General features: G+C 40.6%; 1 long non-coding RNA gene across 4 annotated transcripts; it reads left to right on the top strand.

Annotated features, from left to right (window-relative positions):
- Nucleotides 1–4,220: 4,220 nt before the first annotated feature.
- Nucleotides 4,221–8,461, top strand: LOC139971819 (uncharacterized). 4 transcript variants are annotated; one of them, XR_011794496.1, is made up of 3 exons: nucleotides 4,221–4,669; nucleotides 6,138–6,349; nucleotides 8,125–8,461. It is a non-coding gene; the product is annotated as an uncharacterized lncRNA (long non-coding RNA). The 4 variants fall into 4 exon arrangements; XR_011794495.1 differs by having other exon boundaries at nucleotides 6,135–6,349; XR_011794497.1 differs by lacking the exon at nucleotides 4,221–4,669 and adding an exon at nucleotides 4,687–5,331 and having other exon boundaries at nucleotides 6,135–6,349.
- The last annotated feature ends 3,926 nt before the right edge of the window (nucleotides 8,462–12,387 follow it).

Genomic DNA, 12,387 nt, shown 5'->3' with positions numbered 1-12,387 from the left:
TATGAAGCAGTTTTTGCAAGCAGAAGATCACTTAACACACTTGATTCAGATTAACAGTCCGTGTCCTCAGAAATCCTCAAAAGAAATGTGGTACCTGTGGCTTTTCTCATGCACCACGGCAGTGTCCGGCATATTACGATAAGTGTAAAGCACGTGGAACGACAGGTCATTAGGTAAAGTATTGTCGAAACACAAAGGCAAACGTAAGACTAGCAACAGGAATCAAGGACAAACAAAATCGTCATGATAAAGGGAGACGCAAAAAAGGGCCAAGCCAAACACCAAAACAGGCAAAGATTCACGGAATTGATCATGAAGATCCCGACGATACCATTGAGAGTGGAGGTGAACAGTGCACTGCTCAGTTTAAGAGTGTTTCCATTTCTAGCATGTATCTTGAACCTATGGATAGTAAAGAAGCATTGGCAAATATAGGTGTAATATGCCCTCAGCTCCCGGGCAAGCATAAGCTTAGTGTGAAGGTAGATACAGGTGCGAACGGCAATACTCTACCCGTGCACACCATCTGTCCAATGTATCCAAATGACGAATAGAAAACCATCATAAGGTCATCACAGACACTACTTTAAGGCATACTATCATACATTTGTTCCATGTCTTGGAGTTATTACCCTTAAATGCAAGCATAGGTAGTCTAAGTGGATTAACCAAGGATTTTATGTCGTAAACGTACCTGGACCCGCCGACATGTGACAGACTTGAGGTATACTCTTCATACAGCAACAGTTACACCTCCACAAAAGACCCTTACAGACTCACCAGAAACCAGTAGATCAATACAGGACCTAATGACTCAATATCCAGATTGCTTTGACGCAATTGGAAATTTCCGAACACAGGCAAAACTCTGCCGGAAAGAGGACGCTTAACCCAGCATTGACCTGTCGAGAAAGTATGTCATCGATTTCAAGGAGCAACTTAAATCTGAACTAGACAGCTTGGAACGACCAGCCGGCATTCGTAAACTAGTGAACAGTCACACAGACTGGTGCAGCTCCCTAACTGTTGTAACGAAAAAAATAGGGAACCCGGTGCTTCCTAGACCCATAACATTGAAACCTGAGAAGATGCCCTCACAGGACCCCCACTCTGGAGGAATTTAATCCCGAATTCTCAACTGCCAAGAGTTTTCTTCCGAGCTACATGCGAAGGCAGGGTACTGGTCTGTACCCATACCCCTAATATCCCAAGAACTTACCACATTCAGGACACCCTTCGAGCGATACTGTTTTCAACGATTAACCAGTTTGGACTTCCCATTAGTCAGGATGTATTCCAGTAACAAATAGATAACATTATAGAGTAAGTCCCCGGATCCGTTGGAATCGCAGAGGATACAGTGGTCTACGGCCGAACAGAGAAAGAGCACGATGACAGCATACTCAAGCTCTTTCAGGCTGCACGGCGAGAAGGCTTAGTCTTCAATATCTCAAAGTGCACGATAAAGAGAAACCAGATAACATTCTTCCGGTCCGTGTACTCAGACAGAGGTGTCAGCCCAGATCCAAACAATATTGAAAATATCCATGGCCATGCCTACACATCAGGATAAAGAGGATCTGCAAACAAATTTCGGTGCCATGAATTTCCTGTCGCCATACATGACCAATTTCTCTGAGAGCTTCTGAGGCAGAACACACCATACTTATGACAGAAGGATCATCAGGCATCATTCACAGCAATCAAGCAATCTATTACTCCCAACACATGTCTCCAGTACTACAATCCTAACCTACCAACCATCTTGAGCCATCATGGAAAGGTGTCGGAGCTCGTTTGATCCAAACAATACTGCTAATAAAGCTAGTAGCACTTGCATCAAAGTCACTGTCACCAGCACAGGCAAATTACTCAAACATTGAGAGGGAGACATTAGCACTAGTATTTGGGGTAACCAGATTCAATACTTACCTACCTTCATAATCTACACAGATCACAAACCCCTTGAAATGATTGTGAATAGAGCGATTTCCAGTGCACCTCCAAGGCTCCAGAGGATGCTGATCAAGGTTCAAGGTTACAACTTTAATGTCACTATACAAGGCTACAAGACTCTCCGACGCGCTCAGCCGACTCCCAAACACAAAATTATGCAGCAACATACCCATGGATCTCAGAGTGTAGGAACTGGTCATTGATAAGCAGGAAGATCCCACCCAACTGGATCTTATCAACTTCGGTACAAGTAAACAAGAAACACTACGACTGGAAACAACCCATGACCCGGTTCTAAGATTCGCTATCCCAAGTTATCAATTCCGGGTGACCGGACAAAATGGAGGATCACCTCAATTGAGGTGACATGCGTCCTGAATGGTCTTTAAGAGACCAAATCGGGATTGCAAATGGAGTCATCTTCAAAGGCAGACAGATCCTAATCCCTCAACCACTTCAGGCGGATATCCATCGTCTCATGCATTTTGGACATCTAGGAATTGAAAAGACACGTCGCTTTGCAAGAGAGTCAGTTCTTTGGATAAAAATTAACAGTGACATAGACCACATGATTAAAGCATGCAGTACTTGTCAGGAAAGTCAACCCAGTCAACAGAACGAAACTATGGGAACCACATGACACCCCATCAGCTCCTTCGACAATGCTAGGTCCTGACCTATTCCAAATCAAATGCGATAACCACTTAATAATCACAGATTACCATATAAGTACCCAATAGTTCATAAACTACACAACACCTCAAGCAACCCAATCGCAAAGCTAGCAGCAGAAACTTTCAGAGATTATCTCAGACGTCAGTTTTCCGGGAAGCCCTACGAGGAATGATGTGAGACGTGGGGAATCACATACAACAGCTCATCACCAAGGTATCCTAGATCAAACGGATTGGTGCAGAGAATGGTGAGAACAGAATAAAAACATCATGAAGAAGAGCAAAAAAGACTGACCAGGATATATATCTTGATTTTCCAACTCATTACGGTTTTCATATATATATATATATATATATATATATATATATATATATATATATATATATATATATATATATATATATATATATATATATATATATCTATATATATATATATATATATATATATATATATATATATATATATAGTAGAAAAATAGTAAAGTTTGCTAGTGCTAATGATAAAGAAAACTAACACGACGTTTCGGGTATAAACCCTTTAACAAAGTGAGCAAAAAGACTACTAAAACTGTAAACAGCGAACGAAGAAAGATAAAATGGTCTAATGCACACACATGAAAGAAGCGAAAAGTAGCAGGGTAAAAGGACTTACAACAAATCGAATTTAGAGTTTAAACCATAAGGGGATAAGGTGCCAAGTCGGAAAATTAGTCTATTTTCGGATTTAAGACGATCGATATCAGTGCCTCTGGAAGACAGAGCACACGTAACTGAAAAGTCAGTGATCTTACAGGGGGAGGGGGAATTGAAGTGAGAGGCGACAGGGTAACCAGGAAACTTGGATTTGATGGAGCGTAAGTGTTCGGTAATACGATCTGCCAGTCTACGCTTGGTTTCACCTATGTAAAGTAAATTACAACGTTTACATATGATAACATAAATTACATTAGTGGAAATACAAGAAAAGTGATGTTTAATTATAAAAGAGTTTTTAGGGCCAGTGATACGAAGCATAGTGTTTGAGGTGACATATCTGCAGGTATTACATCTACTACGGTTACAAGGGTAGGTGCCGGGAGTGTCGACAGGGATGGGCTGAGGATGCGATGCCCTCACCAAATGATCCGCCAGGTTGTTCAGTCGCTTATATCTATATATATATATATATATATATATATATATATATATATATATATATATATATATATATATATGTATATATATATTATAAATAAATACATTGAAACGAGATTATATGTACTTCACATGTTCCCGTTCAGTGGAGATAATAAGCAGAAACGATGGGGCTTTGCCTCCCCCACTCAGTCCCCCCCCCCCCCCCTCCGGTCAAACTTCCCTGTTAATGCAGTTTGCATGATGGAAATGATCCGTGAACAATGATGCAATGTTCTAAAGATCTCTTCTTATTAAGCACATGACCTCAATAGGATAAAGTAATAGATAGGAAACTACTAACTTACGTTACATGTTGCACCTGGTATAGACTAATTAAGCAATGTTTGTGGTCATAACTAATACATATTCATTTATTTGTTTTATCGCCAATTGTTTACAATGGGAAAGGAGGTCTCCTACACTGAAAAAATAAACTAGTCAATATTGCCACGGACTAACGTTAAATTAGTCTGTAACGTTAGCCAATGCACACGGACTACCAAAAATCTTCGTTTCATCGCTGCTTCTTAGTCAGTTTACACTGACTAAGGAAAATATAATCGCAGCTTAGTTGGTGGCGACGGACTAAGGTATTTTAACCCATGGACTAAGACCGATACGGACACCCCAAGTTACGCCATAATCGTAGCTTGGTCGGTGTCGACGGACTAATGTATGACGGACCACTTCGATTCAATTCAATTTGGAAACCGAGAGGCAACGGCAGCTTGCTGGACTTGGCATAGTTTCATACGATCACTCTAAGCAACTTTCAACCGTAAATCACCCAAGAAGGTCTTTAGAAGAATGGAGGTATTAACTGCCATCGTCGGCCTACCTGTTATTTCTTTAACTTGAAGGTAAAATTAAAGTTAATTGTTAGGCCACTGGCACTAGTACTGTATTATGGTTAGTGTAACGCTACCGTTGTAACGCTACTGTTGTCACGCTGGCGTTTCGCAATACATAAGTGCAATGACAGTGAGTAGCCTATAGGCTTCTATTGGGTACTGCAGTGCATTCTCAACACTAAAGTGTGCATTCTAAACACCAATTAACAATGTGTTATGTGTGTATTGGGCTAGATTGAACAGTGGCACATAATCTTCTAATTTGTTCCCAAACAAATGCTGGAACTATAAGTCTCAATAGTTTATTTGAAGTCTACACTCATTTGGTAAAATTTCCTGTAATTTCCCATGTGAATCTAAATGGGTAGGCTTTGTGATATTGAATAAGCAAGGCTAGACCTTCAAACGTACAGTCACAGTAGGCTGAACAAATTATGTTGGCTAGTCAACGGTATTATATGTTGCGAGCAGTCAGGATGCACGCTTCAGTTCTATTTAACCTTCTCATTTATCATTTTTTAGTATTTAATTTCCGGTCACACTCAGGAAACAATTGCGACATTCCTTCACGGTCGACTTGTTTACTGTAAGAAGTATTAACCGTTTTTTCTCAGGAAAGCTTGATAGTCTGAAGTTATTATAACATGTGCTTTTAGTATACTGCCAAAAGAGTAAGTTGTTGTATTTGTATTGATATTTTATGTAGAAGTAACGGAAAATTTAGTATGTTTAGTTTGGTCTAATTGCACGTTTTTTTTCTTCTGTCCAATGTAGTGCAGGGTTCACTTGCGCGAATTCAAATTATTCTGTTTATGTATATGTATATGCATCGATTCGTAGATTATGATGTTTTTTTGACATTTATTTGTAATTCAAGCATATCTGTTTAGTAGCAAAGTTTAAAGGTTAAGATTAATTAGTTTTCTCTTTTTGATCCTAGATTGAATGAAACTCATTGACGTAAATAATTGATCAGATCATACAGTTTAACGCAGTTCCTAAAACTCTGGGTATTCTCTAGTCTTTGCCAGTCCATTATATACTTTAGTACTACTAGTAAGACTAAATCAAGACGACCGAAAGACAAACTTAGTGTAACAAAGTACTGATTCTCCTCTAGCCTAGGTCTAAACAGGCTTGTTATGTGAGCAAGCAAAATAACAACTAAAAACGATTATGCCTATAAATAAGTTGGCTCAGTGCATTTCTGTTTCTAAAATTTTATATTATTAAAGATCATAAAAACAAACAAAGATTTAGCCCATGTTTTATTATCTCTGTATTCTGGGCATTTGATTCTGGTTGCAATGGTGATGACACTCTCTTTCAAATTTTCAGCTTTATACAGTCTGCTTCAAACTTTGGGATTGTTTTTTGAGACTATAGTGGAAGCAAATCTCACATAACTTTGTGGTGACAACTTTTTTTTTGTTCTTTTTCAAATGATGAATACTTTGCTGTTTTTTTTTTCCAGCAGGAATTGAAAAGCCAAATATCTAAGTCAAGGGTGAGGTTTCCTGTGATGTACGACACCAGTGTGGAGGCAACAACAGAAGAGGAGAACTGTGTTATATATGGCTTAAAGACATGTTTTAAGATGATATATTGGTACCCTTCGCAGAACAAAAGAGTTTATCCAAGAGTCCAAAAAGCAAAGGAACAAGTACCATAGAGAAAAAAGATGGAAGAGTGAGTTTAATTATTGTACCCAACTGTTTAATGATATTAAAGATACTTATCATAACCTGTTTTAAAAAAAAAAACAGTCTAGTATATCATTTACGTGCAAGCTTCATAAGTTTGGTCAAATTTTCACTGATCTGTAGAGCGGGAGTCCAGAGGGTTTGGTTAGCTGGGAAGGTAACCAATTGCCTGGTACATCACAATGTTCACAATGCATTCCTGTATATGAAACCTGACGACTGGCAAACCGACTGTGGTGGATGTGGCTGGGAGAGCAATTTAAAGTCACCTACCCTGCAATAGCTAACCTAGATCAGCTTTCATGGTAACCACATCAAAGTAAGAACAATGTGTCATGTATGGCCCCAAGAGCAACAAATGGCCATCGCCAGTAATTATTGGTGGTGGGATACCCCTGCCAGTGATCAACAATTGACCCCTCACGGCTGACCTAGGTCAGCTCATGAGGTAACCACTTGAAACCTACTGGAAAATGTTGGTTAGGACTTCAGATAAAAGGGATGGGCATTGCCAGTAATTTTTATTGGTGGGGTACCCCTGCCATTAGACCCCCAATATGCCCATCCCCTCATTGACCTAGGTGAGCTCATGATTTGACCAGTTGAAACCTACAGGAAAATGATAGGTATCACTTCATATGTAAGGATGGGCATTTCCAGTATTTTATATTGGTGGGCCACCACTGCCAGAGTTCGCCCATCCCTTACATATAGAATCCTGCCAATCATTTTCCAGTAGTTTTCAACTGGTTACCTCATGAGCTAATCTAGGTCAATGGGGGATGGGCATTTTGGGGGTCTACTGGCAGGGTTACCCCACCAATGTAAATGACTAGAAATGCTCATCCCTTACATATGAAGTGATACCTATCATTTCCAGTAATTTTTCAACTGGTTATCTCATGAGCTGACCTAGGTCAATGAGGGAATGGGCATTTTGGGGGTCTACTGGCAGGGGTACCCCCCCCCCAATATAAATTACTGGAAATGCCCATCCCTTACATATGAAGTGATACAATTTTCCAGTAGTTTTCAACTGGTTACATCATGAGCTCATCTAGGTCACTGGGAGATGGGCATTTTGGGGATCTACTGGCAGGGGTACCCCACTAATAAAAATTACTGGCAATGCCCATCAGTTGTATCTGAAGTCCTAACCAACATTTTCCAGTAGGTTTCAAGTGGTTACCTCATGAGCTAACCTAGGTCAGCCGTGAGGGGTCAATTATAGATCACTGGCAGGGGTACCCCACCACCAATAATTACTGGCAATGGCCATTTGTTGCTCTTGGGGCCATACCTGACACATTGTACTTACTTTGATGTGTTACCATGAAAACTGATCTAGGTTAGCTATCAGGTGACTTTAAAATTGCTCTCCCAGCCACACTCACCACAGTCGGTTGCCAGTCGTCTGGTTTCATATACAGGAATGCACTGTGAACATTGTGATGTACAAGGCAATTGGTTACCTTCCCAGCTAACCAAACCCGCTGGGCTCCCGGTCTATTGGGCTCATTATTAACATGATTAACATAATTATTAAGCTTTGAAAAATAACTTGGTGTTATGCTGTTCAAAGCTAATAATTATTTGGTAAAGCTGTTATTCCTGGCTTATAATTTGAGGGACCTAGATTTAAATGTATACCTCCCAATATGTTATAAAATTTTAATGTAAATATATGTTTATGATAATGTGAGTTATCATGTGCTATATCTGTATCTGCGCTTACACGTATATCATATTTTCTGTTCACAGGTCAATAATGGTGCAGATTTGGGCTTCCTGAAGACAAGTGGGAGGCCATTTGTAGTTAAGAGAAACACTCTTTGTTCGTGAAGACTTAACTGGTGTCGATTTGGGGTACCACTTTAAAACGAAAGTCATGAGGAACCCTTGCCCAAGATTCAACTTTGCATTATTGTGCAGTGCTATACTTTTGCGATTCATGTTTGATCCATGAACTTGTCTTAACTTTGTTGGAATAAAATCATATTTTCAGATTTTTGTTTACAGTGATTTCTTCTCTATCTGTTGAAAGTCAGCCTTTGCAGACATCAGAAGTTTTATCAGAAATAAATACTGCCAACGTACACATTATTTGTGTTTCTTCTGCTCTCTTTTCTTTCAGTGATGCTAGTCAGTGAAACTAGTCGGGTTTAATTCTTTCAGTGATTCTAGTCAGTGCAACTAGTCAGTCGATACCGACTAAGAAAGGTTAGTCGGGAGAGGCACCATCCTGACTAATGTAAAACCTGCTATAAACTAGTCGGTGGCTCATATAAATTAGTCGGTAAAGACCGACTAATGTCACCAATTAATGTAACTGACTAATATACATTTACCGACTAAGAAATTGTTGATCGACTAAGCTGACGGACTAAGATGACCTACTAAGAAATCCAACTGACTAAGGAATAAATTAGTCGGTATAGCAAGTGACTAAGGCTATGTTAGTCGGGAGAGGCACCAGATGGACTAACGTTATGTTAGTCGGTGAACCAATTTAAGTTTTCAGTGTATGAAGTCTTAAAAAGACTGAACAAGATATAGGAGACTCCGTGGGAGAAAAGAAAAGAAAAATGTACAAATATAGGCCTATATAATACAGTATATACGTAAGGATTAAATATACAGTAATAATATCCTGATGCTGAGATGGATACGTGAATAGCTTACATAATAGAATACATACTTTATTTTGTTCTAATTTTCAAGCTTAAAGCTTCATAGCTTAAGATGCATGTATTAGTTTCCTTAAGAAGGTAAACCACATGTAATTTTGGAAACTCTACAGAGAGATGTAGCCCTATACATCAAATATCAGAATAGCGAAGGTGTAAAGCATTTCCGATTTGTAAAATGACATATTGCCGATGATCGATAGTTTCTGAAGGATAACCATGGTCTATTTCAGGGGCGTCAATCCGCAGTCACAGCTATAGGGGGGACATAATTATTAAACATATAATTATAAACAAACATAGATACACTACAAAACCATGATATTTAGAAATAGTTTTGAAAAGACCTTTGAGGTGAAATTTAATGGGGAAATTGCGAACCTATTGTAGAAAAATTGAGAGAAATTTAATTAAAAGTTACGTGTCCTTTATTGATTAATCTTCTTACTAGAACCTGTGGTATACGTTACTGGACAGCTGATGAGGATCCATGTTTACCCTTCGGAAGTTGATCATGCTAGGATCGAACATCAGGCCCGATCATGGGCGTCAATCCAGTGGGGACGGGGGCACACGTCCCCCACATTTTGATGGATGGGGGAAACAATATCAAATGTCCCCCCCCCCCACACACACACACACATTTGGAAAAAGAGTAGTATCGTGGCTCTATTTGGTTACGGCTTACACATCTTAGGATTCATGTCCTCGAATATCACTCAATGTTGCTGAATGGAGAATTCCACCCAGATCTCGTGAGTTGGTACCCAGAGCTCTCCAACAATCTTAAGCTTAGTCTGCCTTTCTTTCGAGGCCAGTTCCATTTGTCGTCGGTTGAAGGGTATAGACAAATATTCAAGTCGATGAATCCAGCGGTACGGGCTATGTTTGGTGAAGTCGAAGCTCTCTTGCGGTTGCTCCTCGTCTCCTCCGCCAGTTCGACGGAAGTCGAGAGATCTTTTAGTGCTTTGAGGCGTTTGAAGACATGGCTACGGAGCAACATGACTCAACAGAGGCTGAACCATGTGATGGTGTGCCATATTCACCGCGCAGGGACGTCGTTAGAGGGGGTGTGGGGGTGTCTCACCCCAAACTTGGTAAAACTGATGCTAATTGGAAAATTGGAGTGCGACAGTCGGAATTTCCGACCGTCGCACTCTAGTTTATCTAGGCCTATTCATTCATCCCTGTGATTGTGCATGACCTAAACATTTTTTAAAAACTTTCGGTCAAAATTGACCTTTAACCTGTCATATTTACCACGTTTTCCTTGCCAATTTGGGAAATTGTATCTCGCGATTCTTATACTCCACCGTACAAAACTTCGTATGATTTTAAATACTACAAAAAAATGCCTAATAGAACTACCGTCATAGGCGTAGGAGCCCAATTTGATTTGTGGGGGGGGGGGGGTGGGTTGTAACGACTTGCCCGAAAAATATAACCAAAATTTTTCGCGCCCTGCGCGCGCATTCCACATGATAATGTGCATATCATACAGGCATGCATCGGTTTTTACATCGCATGCAAATAGCACACAATCATTTTCCGTCTTATTACCCTTCCGTATTGGTGAGAATTGTTGGGTAATAATAATATGTTTAACCACTGAAGAACACATTGCAAATTATCTTTCTTTCAGTAGGTGCCCAAAAGCTATCAGCATATTGCCCGAATTTCACAAAAATATTTGGTTGGGCGGGGGGGGGGGGGGCAATAAGCTTGTGAAATGAGTGCCAGTGGGTACAAATGTATCGCAACAAGTCCGTAACAGAAGTGCAGTCGCGAAAGATTGGGTTTTCTGACTGACACTGACCGTATCGTTGACGAGTAGCGCGAGGGTGGGCGGGGGGGGGGGGGGGTAAAAAGCAGCGGTCGGAATTTTCTGGCTTCAAAACCGATTTCCAGCCACTACACCCCCCCCCCCCCCAATCATCAGGCCTTAGCTGCGTCACTGGGTACATGGTGGTTACATAGTACGCTCCGACCAGAATTCACCCGATAGCCAGATCCACCTAGCAACCGAGGTAACTTGCTTGAGGACTCCAACAAACAACCACTGATTTATTTTCATGCCTTCAACACTTTAGCCACCACTCAATGGGACCTATTCTAAGTCTGACGATACATGCGCATGTGTGAGGTCCTGAAAACATAATAAAAGTGGTTTGTCGGGCTATCCTTGTTTTCAAATTTCATATAAATGTATTCTCGTAGACCTAGCAACCTGGTTTAACATCCTGGCGTTTGACGACTTTTGGCTAAATTTGCTATACGAACTCGGATCTGGGCTGTGCCTTATTAGTTAGTTATTTAAATTATTAATAATGGCGTATGAGGAAATGCACCATTTTGTGGTATGACTCCCAGGACGGGAAGTCGAGAAACTCACATGCAGTCGCGGCGGATAGCTTCCTTCGCCTATATGTCCGGGAAAATTTTGGGACATCATTCCTATAGACCAGGGGTGGGCAACCTGCGGGCCACATGCGGCCCGCCAGTGATTTTTTTGCGGCCTGTGAGATGTCTCAAGAAAAAGAAAAAAATCAATCTATTTTGCATCATCACCAAAAACGAGCTAGCTGCTTAGAATTTATCTGCACTAATGATGCTGTCAGGTTGGTCTATTATCACCATTAATTATCAACTGGACTGTATAGACATTATGGTCTTGTGAATACAGATTAATTACACACACCTATTGCTTGAACGTCCTCGGAATCAAAGGTTTGAAATCAACAGCAGGTCGTTGGTTAGGTGCGGCCCTGTCAATCTTTCACTCCTAAAATCTGTCCCATTCATTCAAAAGGTTGCCCACCCCTGCAATAGGCCTATATCTGAGGCCCTGGGGTCAGTGGCGTCGTGCCCATTGGGGCCCGGGGGCACAGCCCCCCCCCCCCCACCAAGAAAACTTGTCAAAGGTGTCATAAAATTTTGTCATAATTTTAAAAAAAAGTGTTTTCGAAATCGAAAAGTAGACTAAATATTCAATTGCTCTTTGATGGTCGTTGCGTTTTACCTTAGGTTTCGCTACTTTCGCTTTTTCTGCCCATGTTTTCAAACGGCATAGCTTTTTATTCACCCAGTCACCACTTCTCACGGGCATGGGCGGTGATCATGGATCAGCCAACACAAAAATGTTTCGATATCTTAAATTTTGGGCGCTTCTGGGAGACGAGGAATTTGTAAACTGAGGAACAAATGGCGATCACTTCCTTCGAGAATATTTCCCAAAATAAAAAATTGCCGGAAATTTTTATCAATTTTAGGGGTGTTGCTTACTGCCATAATGCACGGGAAGTGCCGTTTCCTGCAATCTGAGGGGTCTGCCAGAAGA

The sequence above is a fragment of the Apostichopus japonicus genome, chromosome 8 (assembly GCF_037975245.1).
Source record: "Apostichopus japonicus isolate 1M-3 chromosome 8, ASM3797524v1, whole genome shotgun sequence".
Taxonomy (NCBI): Eukaryota; Metazoa; Echinodermata; class Holothuroidea; order Aspidochirotida; family Stichopodidae; genus Apostichopus; species Apostichopus japonicus.
Note: the sequence above shows the minus strand (reverse complement) of the source record. Positions and strands in the feature narration are given on the sequence as shown.